We start from the raw sequence: 9,653 nt of genomic DNA on the forward strand, positions 1-9,653 counted from the left end.
GTTTCCTCAGCAGGACAGTGGCTGGGCAGAATGGTTTCACAGAGCAAGGTGAATAGACTGAGTGGAAGATGATGGAGATTGCTGAGGACATGAACTCATGCCGCATCTCTCATGGCAGAGTGTTGGTGCTGCTATTTGAATATTAGTCAGTGTTCAACAGAAATCACTCTAGGTACTTGAAGAAGAAAAGAATTTAATACAGGAAATTAGGAGCTTACAAAATCATTAGAAGTGTTGGTCAAGTAGGTTCCAGGTGTGGCCTCCAGGAATGTTCCTGGGCAGGGGTGCCTGAAGTAGTCCACCAGGGCAGACATATTTGGGCAACCTGAACATCTGGCACGATGGCAGGGGTAGAGGGGGAGGCAATTCCTACCAGGAAAATAGCAGCTTCCAGCTGGGTGACTAAGAGGCCATGACAATCCCCTTAAGATTTGTGGGTGGTTCGGTGACTCTTGGCACCTTCCTTGGTATCGGAAATCCCTGTCCCACAACACTTTCTGGTAGCAGCGTTGAGGGAGAAGGGTGGGCAGGCTGGTGGGAGGAAGGTATTTGCCTGCTACTTTCTCTCCAGAAGTGTTCATGGCTACAGTCATCACGTGGGCTTTTTTGTAGGCATGTGAAGGTAGATGGGGAATGAAGGGTTGCCTTTCCCTGGGACCTCCAGTTCCCTTTGGTGGTGCTGGTGAGTTCAGGACCAGCCTCTAGCACAATGAGTGTGTGGCTTGTGGGGGTAGCGATCCTGGTGAGCCACTCAGAGGTATTTATGGACTGACTTCTTCTAACTCTCTCAAGTTCCTGTCTGTCTGTTAGGTCTTGGCACTGGCCACAGGTCAGGAAGCCACATGATCACATTAAGAGGGCAACTTCCTAGCTAGACCAGGGGTAGTTGCCCTGAAGCAAGACCATGTCAGTGCCTGCTTTAAACTCTCCCATAGGTTTCAATCTGCATAAGACAAAAATCTAAGCTCCTTATATGGCCTCTAAGGCTCTATTTGATCTGGGCCTGCCTAAGTCCAACTTCAACTTCTTCTATTCTTCCTTGATCACTTTGTCCCAACCACACTCCTTCTCCCTATTCCTGCCAACTGAGCTCACCTCATAGTCTTTGCACTCATCCTTTGCTGTGCCTGGAGTTGACTTCCTTCAAGTCTGTGCTTGGTTCACTTCTTCTCATCAGTTGAGTCCAGCTGTCACCCCCTCAGAGGTTAGAGTATCTAGTTATTCCTTAACAAAAAACGGGTGAGTCTTATATGAGGAAGGTCACAAAATTTAGTGGGAGGCATAGTAGAAGATTTGAATAAAACAACAGAGACCATATCTGTGGATAGAAAGCCAAAATATTGCAAATATATCAATTTTTTCCAAATCAATTTCCCATCTTCAATCAAAATACCAGCAGCATGACAAGTAGATTCTAAAGTTGAGAGTGAAGAATAAGCAGCAATAAGAGAGTTTAAGAAAGGAAAGTTAGAGGTGTCATTGCTTTTTGGCCTTTTGGCTAAGATCAAGTGTAGGAAAGTTAGAGGTGTCTTGCCCTATGAGCAAATAAAACATACATCTACTAAAATTTGGAAAGGTCTTGTATTTGCAAAAGAAGTGACAGGACAGCAGAACAGATGGGAAAGCCCTGAAACCAGGAATTTAATGTATGATAAAGAAGAAATCATAAATCACTGGGAAAGGCATTATTAAACAAAAAGTATTGGAGTTTCACTCCTAGGTAGATGCCCAAGAGAGTTAAAGATGTACATCCACACAGAAACTTGTACATGAATGTTTAAATGTCCATCAACTGATACATGGATAATAAAATACAGTGTACTAACATATTGGGATATTAGCCAAAAAAAGTCAGGAGGTTCTGATTCATGCTGCTACATGGATGAATTTTGACAACATGCTAAATGAAAGAAGCCAGATGTGAAAGACCGCATAAATTATTCCATTAATAGGAAATTCCCAGAATAGATGGAAGTAGCTTAGTGGTTGCCAGGAGATGAGGGGAGAGTGGAGTGGGGAGTGACTCCTAATAGATATAGGGTTTCTTTTGGGGATGACGAAAAATATTCTGGGATTTGATAGTGGTGATAGTTGCACAACTTTGTGTTAATCTACAACAAGTCATTAAATGGTAACACTTGAAAATTTGATGAGCTGGGCACAGTGGCTCACACCTGTAATCTCAGCACATTGGGAGGCTGAGGCAGGTAGCTCACTTGAGGTCAGGATTTCAAGACCAGCCTGGCCAATATGACGACACCCTGTCTCTATTAAAAATACAAAAAATTAGCCAGGCGTGGTGGCGGGCGCCTGTAATCTTAGGTACTTGGGAGGCTGAGAGAGGAGACTCGCTTGAACCCAGGAGGTGGAGGTTGCAGTGAGCTAAGATCGTGCCACCGCACTCCAGCCTGGATGACAGAGTGGACTTCGTCTCAAAAAAAAAAAAAAAATTATGGTAAATTTTACGTTGTGCCTATTTATAGCTCAATAAAAAAGTATTGGGCTGGGCTCAGTGGCTCACGCCTGTAATCCTAGTGCTTTGGGAGGCCAAGGCAGGCAGATCATGAGGTCAGGAGATCAAGACCAGACTAGCCAACATGGTGAAACCTTGTCTCTTCCAAAAATACAAAAATTAGCTAGGTGTCGTGGCATGCACCTATAATCCCAGATACTCGGGAGGCTGAGGCGGGAGAACCACTTAAACCTGGGAGGTGCAGTGAGCCTAGATTATGCCACTGCACTCCAGCCTGATGACAGAGTGAGATACAGTCTCAAAAAAAAAAAAAAAAAGTATTGGAAAAATTGATTATGCAGATAATCATGTCAAGTTAGAGCCATAAATCTTTACGTTAAATGTACATGAATATTGAGCTGCTCTGAGGATGGTGAAATTTCTTTGTTTTCTCTTTCTTTCTCTCTCAGTCTTTCTTTCTTTCTTTTTTTTTTTTTTTAGACAAGGTCTCGCTCTTTCACCCAGGCTGGAGTGCAATGGCAAGATCTCAGCTCACTGCAACCTCTGCCTCCCAGGCTCTAGTAATCCTCTGACCTTAGCTTCTTGAATAGCTGGGACTACAGGTGTGCACCACCATGCCCAGCTAACTTATTTTGTTGTTGTTTTGTTGTTGTTTTTATAGAGATGGGGTTTCACCATGTTGCTCAGGCTGGTCTCCAACTCCTGGGTCCAAGTGATCCACCCACATCGGCCTCCCATAGTGTTGGGATTATAGGCATGAGCCACTGCACCTGGCCAGACTGTGAAGTTTCTAAGGATAAAAGTAATAGGTAAAACCTCAAAGGAAAATGTTAGCATATTTTACTACAAAAAAAAAAAAAAAAGAAAGAAAACTTTTGCATGCTAAAACATCATAAAATTTAGAAGTAACAATATAGGATGGTATTTTTCATAAATATGGCAAGAATAATGTTAATAGTTTTTCTGTTTCAAAATCTCAGTAGTGTAAGAAAAATTCTAAAACTCTAGCAGGAAAAATGGACATAGGCAATTCATGAAGGAAGAAATATGCATCATCATTAACTTTTTTATTTTTATTTTTAATTTTTATTTATTTATTTATTTATTTATTTTTTTTTGAGACGGAGTCTCGCTCTGCCACCCAGGCTGGAGTGCAGTGGCCGGATCTCAGCTCACTGCAAGCTCCTCCTCTCGGGTTCACACCATTCTCCTGCCTCAGCCTCCCGAGTAGCTGGGACTACAGGTGCCCGCCACCTCGCCTGGCTAGTTTTTTTTTGTATTTTTTAGTGGAGACGGGGTTTCACCGTGTCAGCCAGGATGGTCTCGATCTCCTGACCTCGTGATCCGCCCGTCTCGGCCTCCCAAAGTGCTGGGATTACAGGCTTGAGCCACCGCGCCCGGCCAACTTTTTAATTTTTATATTTTTGAGATGAGTCTTGCTCTTTTGCCCAAGCTGGAGTACAGTATCATGATCTTGGCTCACTGCAATCTCTGTCTTCTGGGTTCAAGTGATTCTCGTGTCTCAGCCTCCTGAGTAGCTGGAATTACAGGTGCCCACCACCACGCCCAGCTAATTTTTGTATTTTTATTAGAGATGGGGTTTCACCATGTTGGCCAGGCTGGTCTTGAACTCCTGACCTCAAGTGATTCGCTGGCCTTGGCCTCCCAAAGTGCTGGGATTGCAGGCTTGAGTCACTGCACCCAGCCCATCATCACTAGCATTTGAAAAGTAAAAGACAAAGTTTAAACGATGAGATACTCTTCTGTTGGACTGTCAGTGCTCCTATTTATAGTCAGGCTCATTTGTTTTCATCCCCAGCTCCGGAGGCAAAATATGAGTCAAAATTTACAACAAAGTTGTGAAACAGGAGATATTCCTATGTAGATGTGAGTGTCTATTTATATTTTTAAAAAAATTCCAAGGTGCATGTTTTTGCCTTTTAGATTGATTTATTAAAATTTAGCTTGATGGAAACTGGTTTTATTTGTTTACACCACCAATGTATTATTCGTTTTTTACAAAATTTAGCATCTGTTAACAAGGGTTTGTTGTAAATTAATTTCTCCTTATAATACTTACTTTTTTTTCTAATAAAACCAGCAAGAAACACCTATACAAAATGCTAAAACTGGCAATGCTCTTGATATTGTTAGGGTTTCTATTTTTTCCCTCCCATTTGTGTTGATAGTAGAATATAAATAACTAGATATATTTTTATCAGAAACAATCAAGAGGCAGTCCAATCAAAGTCTCCATTTCCTACCACCTTCAGGCTTTGTAGAAGGTGAGGGAGCGGTGTAGGAATTGGTTATGGATGACATGCTAAGAAAGATGAACCCCTCTGCTGTTCCCCCCACCTCCTTTCTGTTAGAGTTACTTTATTCATGCCCATTGCAACCCAGACAAACCCATCTCAGACCCAGGAAAATATGAAGATAGTTCTCCATTGACTTAAGAGAGACTCCGGAAAATTCAATTCCCTTGGTTACATGGAGGACGTTAAATTGTGCATAAATAAATTTTTTGTTATTTGATTTTAACATTGTTTTATCGTGAACGGCCTGGTTGTTTCATTCTAACAACAATTATTCTCTGCTACAAACAAAAGTCCAGAATCCAGCCTGGCCTGCCAAATTATCAGAAAGGGGTTCCTAGAATATGCTGGGAACTTGGTGTGTGTGAACAGCAACACTAAGTTTGGGAAAAGCAAGAGGTAGCCTTTTGTCTAATCCTTGTCCGTGCTGTTTAGTTAAAGCGCAATCAGGATAATAAGGCTGTTCTGTCAGAAAACCGCGCTAATGAGTTGCAATTTCTCAACATCTTTGGGCTGCTTCTGAATACTAATTACTGGGAACTGGAGAGCGTAAGAGGATGCGCGCCCTGCGGATATGTAGTTAATTCGCGCTTGTCTCACAGGCGCTGAGGGGACAGGCTACTTCATTCCCCCAAAGAGGATCCGCTGGCTTTTCCCCTTCCCATCTTTCAAGTTTTTCTTTTTGAACAGCTTCGTTAATTGAGGTTAAGTGGTTTGGTTGTCATAGAAACCAGTATTCCTCACAGGCTGATTGTGTCAAAGGCATCGTTAATCTGTTTTCTCAACTCTCTCTTCCTCATCCATCTAATTGCAGTCCCCGTCCCTGCCTTTTTAATGACATCATTTTGGACACTTTTAGGACATCATACGTGAGATTCTGCACAATTTATTTTCTATTCAAATTCCATATTACTATGTGAGTCGCCATCTTCCCACTCCAGAGGAGTAAGATCTCCAAAGGTGGGAGAGAAAGTCACAATTGAGTATGCCTCAGGTGCAATTTAGTATTCCAAATAAGGGAGGATTTTGAGGCCTTGCCTCTCCTTACCTCCTGAGTTTTCTTTTAGAAAGAAGACAGATTTTAAATTAGTGCTTTTGATGTTGTTCTGGAAACTGCGATCTTGGAACAGGTAAAGAACCCGCCATGTTGGGCCTGTTGGAAGAGGAAGGAGGGAGCCACCCTCCTACCGAGGTGCCCTTGAGCCTGGCGAGAGAATGTGGAGGTCAGTAAGTTGTCTGTTCCTCTCAGAAAACACTCCTGGTGCAAAACACTGTGTTCTTTGTGTCCTTTTGCCTTGCTGTCCATTTTCTTTTTCTTTTTTTTTTTGGAGACGGAGTCTCGCTCTGTCGCCCAGGCTGGAGTGCAGTGGCGTGATCTCAGCTCACTGCAAGCTCCGCCTCCCGGGTTCACGCCATTCTCCTGCCTCAGCCTCCCGAGCAGCTGGGACCACAGGCGCCCGCCACCACGCCCGGCTAGTTTTTTTGTATTTTTTAATAGAGACGGGGTTTCACCAGGTTAGCCAGGATGGTCTCGATCTTCTGACCTCGTGATCCGCCCATCTCAGCCTCCCAAAGTGCTGGGATTACAGGCTTGAGCCACTGCGCCCGGCCTTGCTGTCCATTTTCACACAAAACTGTCCAACCAGGAAAATATGGCTTAGCAGTGGCAATTTGTCCCCTGTGGTTCTAATCCATGAGAAGATTCTCAAGTGATGTGTTTTACCTTTGTCAGTGGGTAAGGTTTTTCTTGTACACCTCCATCCTTATGCAAGGTTGCTAAATTCTCTGTTCATTATTATGATGGGCATATGAACATCTGAAACAGTTTGGCATGAGACCAGGCTAGGGTGAGGGTGGGGTGGGGGTAGGGGTAGGGGTATAGCACCTGAGGCCAGCTCAGCACATGCTCCATCCATTCTGCCTCCTGTCCTGGTGATGGAAGAATTTTGAGAATTTTTTTATTGGCCTTACCACCGTACTTTAATGGCCATACCACCTTACTCCTGGGAAAGCCAGATCTCATCTTGTTCCTGTTTTGCTCCTGTTTTTATGAGGTGGCACGAAAAAAGCTTGGAAGTGATGTTTACTTGAATGTAGTCACATATTAGTTGTACGTAAATTGTGTATTATGATTTTTTCCTTATTTCTTAACAGTTGGCACAATTATATTCCTTACATTTTGTTTTGTGATATTTATTTGACTAGGTTCATATCGTTTTCACATCTGTATTCCTTGGGTAAGACTCCCTATTTTTTCCTCTGTTACCTGATATTTTCCATCTGTGTATTACAGTATGCATATCGTTTATTTACAGTTAATTTGAAAGCATGTGTTTTCAAAACATGAGTTATTTAAGTTAATCACATTTCTATCCTGTCCAGCAGAGTGCCCAACACACATTATTTAGTCAAAGTATTTGTTGGATAAGTAAGTGTTGACTCAGGACTAAAACAATTTTGACTTATAGCCAAACCAGTTTACAATAGGAAAAAACACCCATTGGTGTTGACTGTCAACAATGGTAACAGAGTTGATTAGATTTAATGTGTTTACTCTTTAAGATGCATTTCTAAGTTAGACCAAAGGAATGAAGCAATGCATAAGGAAATTACACAAAGCAAGTTGATGGCTAAGATTATGCCTCTGCAATTTTAAGTTAAACAAATTTAGTGACACCAAATTTGATCTGGAGTGTGAGAGAGGGCCTAGAATGACTCCCAGTTTTCTGGCACAGGTTCCTGGAAGAAAGTTGGCAATACAGGGGGTGAGTGGGTTGGCAGGATGAGTGGGGATGATGGGTAAGCTGAGTTGAACACGTCAAGTTTGACTCTAAGCTAGCACTGTGCAGAACTGAATTGGGCACCTGTGCAGAGCTGAAGAGTAAAAGACAAAGGAGTCCACAGGTTATGTTTTTCTCAGGTGGCCAAGCCTGTAATGCATAAATGTGGAAGCAACATGTCTAATATAGTTTCAAGCAAGAAGCCCCCTCTGTCGGGGCTGTTGGGCACTGACAATAAATAGAGAAAGCAGGCAATGAGTACTTAGGAATTAGTGCAGTATGAAAAGTGAAATTCAGATTTGTGACAAAACTTCATCTTTTAATTAGGAGTAGTCAAGGCTCTTTTTATGTCTAGGAAATCACTCAAGTGTCCTCTGGGACATTTTTTTTTTAAATTAAAGAGCAATTAAGCCCAAGAAAGGGCAGCAACCAAGGTAGCCCCAGGATCAAGCCCCACTGCGTCACTGTCTGCCTCCCTCTCCATTGATTTCCCTATTTTTCCTTCATGCTTCGTGGCCTGTCTTTGCACGTTTATTCCGTTCTTCTCTTGTCTGGTCAGCTTTGTGTCTTCATAGATTCTTGCTTCTTCAAAACTTTATCTTGTACAGGGTCCATTTTTGTTACTCCACTACCTCATGGGATACTTCCACCTTCAATTCCCTAGATAAATGACAATATCTTTGATTCTTCCAATTTCAGAATTCTTAAAAGAGAATATTGTTCATTTCATGTTTAAAATCATGGTGCAGGGGATACAGGGTGGGGTTACCTGGCTCATCACTCGTTTATCAGGTGTGTGGATGAGGGACACCACAGAGCAGACGTGGAAAACCAACTCAAAACCCCACTCAGAGACATGCAAGACCCTTTGCAATCCAAATAATTCAATATTTCTCTAACTGCTTCTCCTTTAGAAACAAGGATTCATATCATAATAGTTCTTTCATCATAATTTTTTCTTTTTATCTTTTCTAAAAATAATTACATAAGCCAGGTGTGGTGGTTCACACCTGTAATCCCAGCACTTTGGGAGGCCAAGGCAGGAGGATTGCTTGAGCCCGGGAGTTTGAGACCAGCCTGGGCAACATAGTGGGACCCTGTCCCTACCAAAAAATACAAAAATTAGCCAGGCGTGGTGGCACACACCTGTAGTCCCAGTTACTCGGGAGGCTGAGGCACGAGAATTGCTTGAACACAGGAAGTTGAGGCTGCAGTGAGCCATGATCGCACCACTACACTCCAGCCTGGGTGACAGAAGTGAGACCCTGTCTCAAAAAAATGTACAAATATAGGCCGGGTGCGGTGGCTCAAGCCTGTAATCCCAGCACTTTGGGAGGCCGAGACGGGCGGATCATGAGGTCAGGAGATCGAGACCATCCTGGCTAACACTGTGAAACCCCGTCTCTACCAAAAAAAATACAAAAAACTAGCCAGGCGAGGTGGCAGGCACCTGTAGTCCCAGCTACTTCGGAGGCTGAGGCAGGAGAATGGCCTAAACCTGGGAGGTGGAGCTTGCAGTGAGCTCAGATCCGGCCACTGCGCTCCAGCCTGGGTGACAGAGCGAGACTCCATCTCAAAAAATAAATAAATAAATAAATAAAAAATGTACAAATATAAATTTTAAAATATGAAACATTTCACAAATTTGTATGTCATCCTTGCACATGCTAATCTCTGTACTTTTCAAAATTTTAGTATGTGTGCTGCTGAAACACCATAATTTTTAATATAGTGAGCAACATAAGCATTCAAGTGGAGATTGTTAAATGATACCATTTCTGAAGTCCTTTTCCAGAACTCATGTAATTTTTTAACGTTTTCACAAATACTGCTTAAAAGCCAGGCTTGCTTTCCTGCCTTAAGGAGGTGCAGCAGAACGTAGAAGCCACCAGATGTCACTATTGCAGATAGCATTCCAAATTCCCCAGCTTGCATCTGATACTGTTAGTGCAGTAAGAGTTGACAGGCTCCAAGAAGTTATCTAAATGGTCCCTCCTGACAGGAAGCCACAGTGAACAGGTGACTTGGGTGGTTTACCTTTAATGAACTTCTGAAAAAGAGCAAGGTTTATAGAAACACATATCT

General features: G+C 42.6%; 1 pseudogene; it reads right to left on the reverse strand.

Annotated features, from left to right (window-relative positions):
- Positions 1–9,189: 9,189 nt before the first annotated feature.
- Positions 9,190–9,283, reverse strand: LOC114672886 (U6 spliceosomal RNA; annotated as a pseudogene).
- Positions 9,284–9,653: the final 370 nt, after the last annotated feature.

This window comes from Macaca mulatta, chromosome 15 (genome assembly GCF_049350105.2).
Source record: "Macaca mulatta isolate MMU2019108-1 chromosome 15, T2T-MMU8v2.0, whole genome shotgun sequence".
Classification (NCBI taxonomy): Eukaryota; Metazoa; Chordata; class Mammalia; order Primates; family Cercopithecidae; genus Macaca; species Macaca mulatta.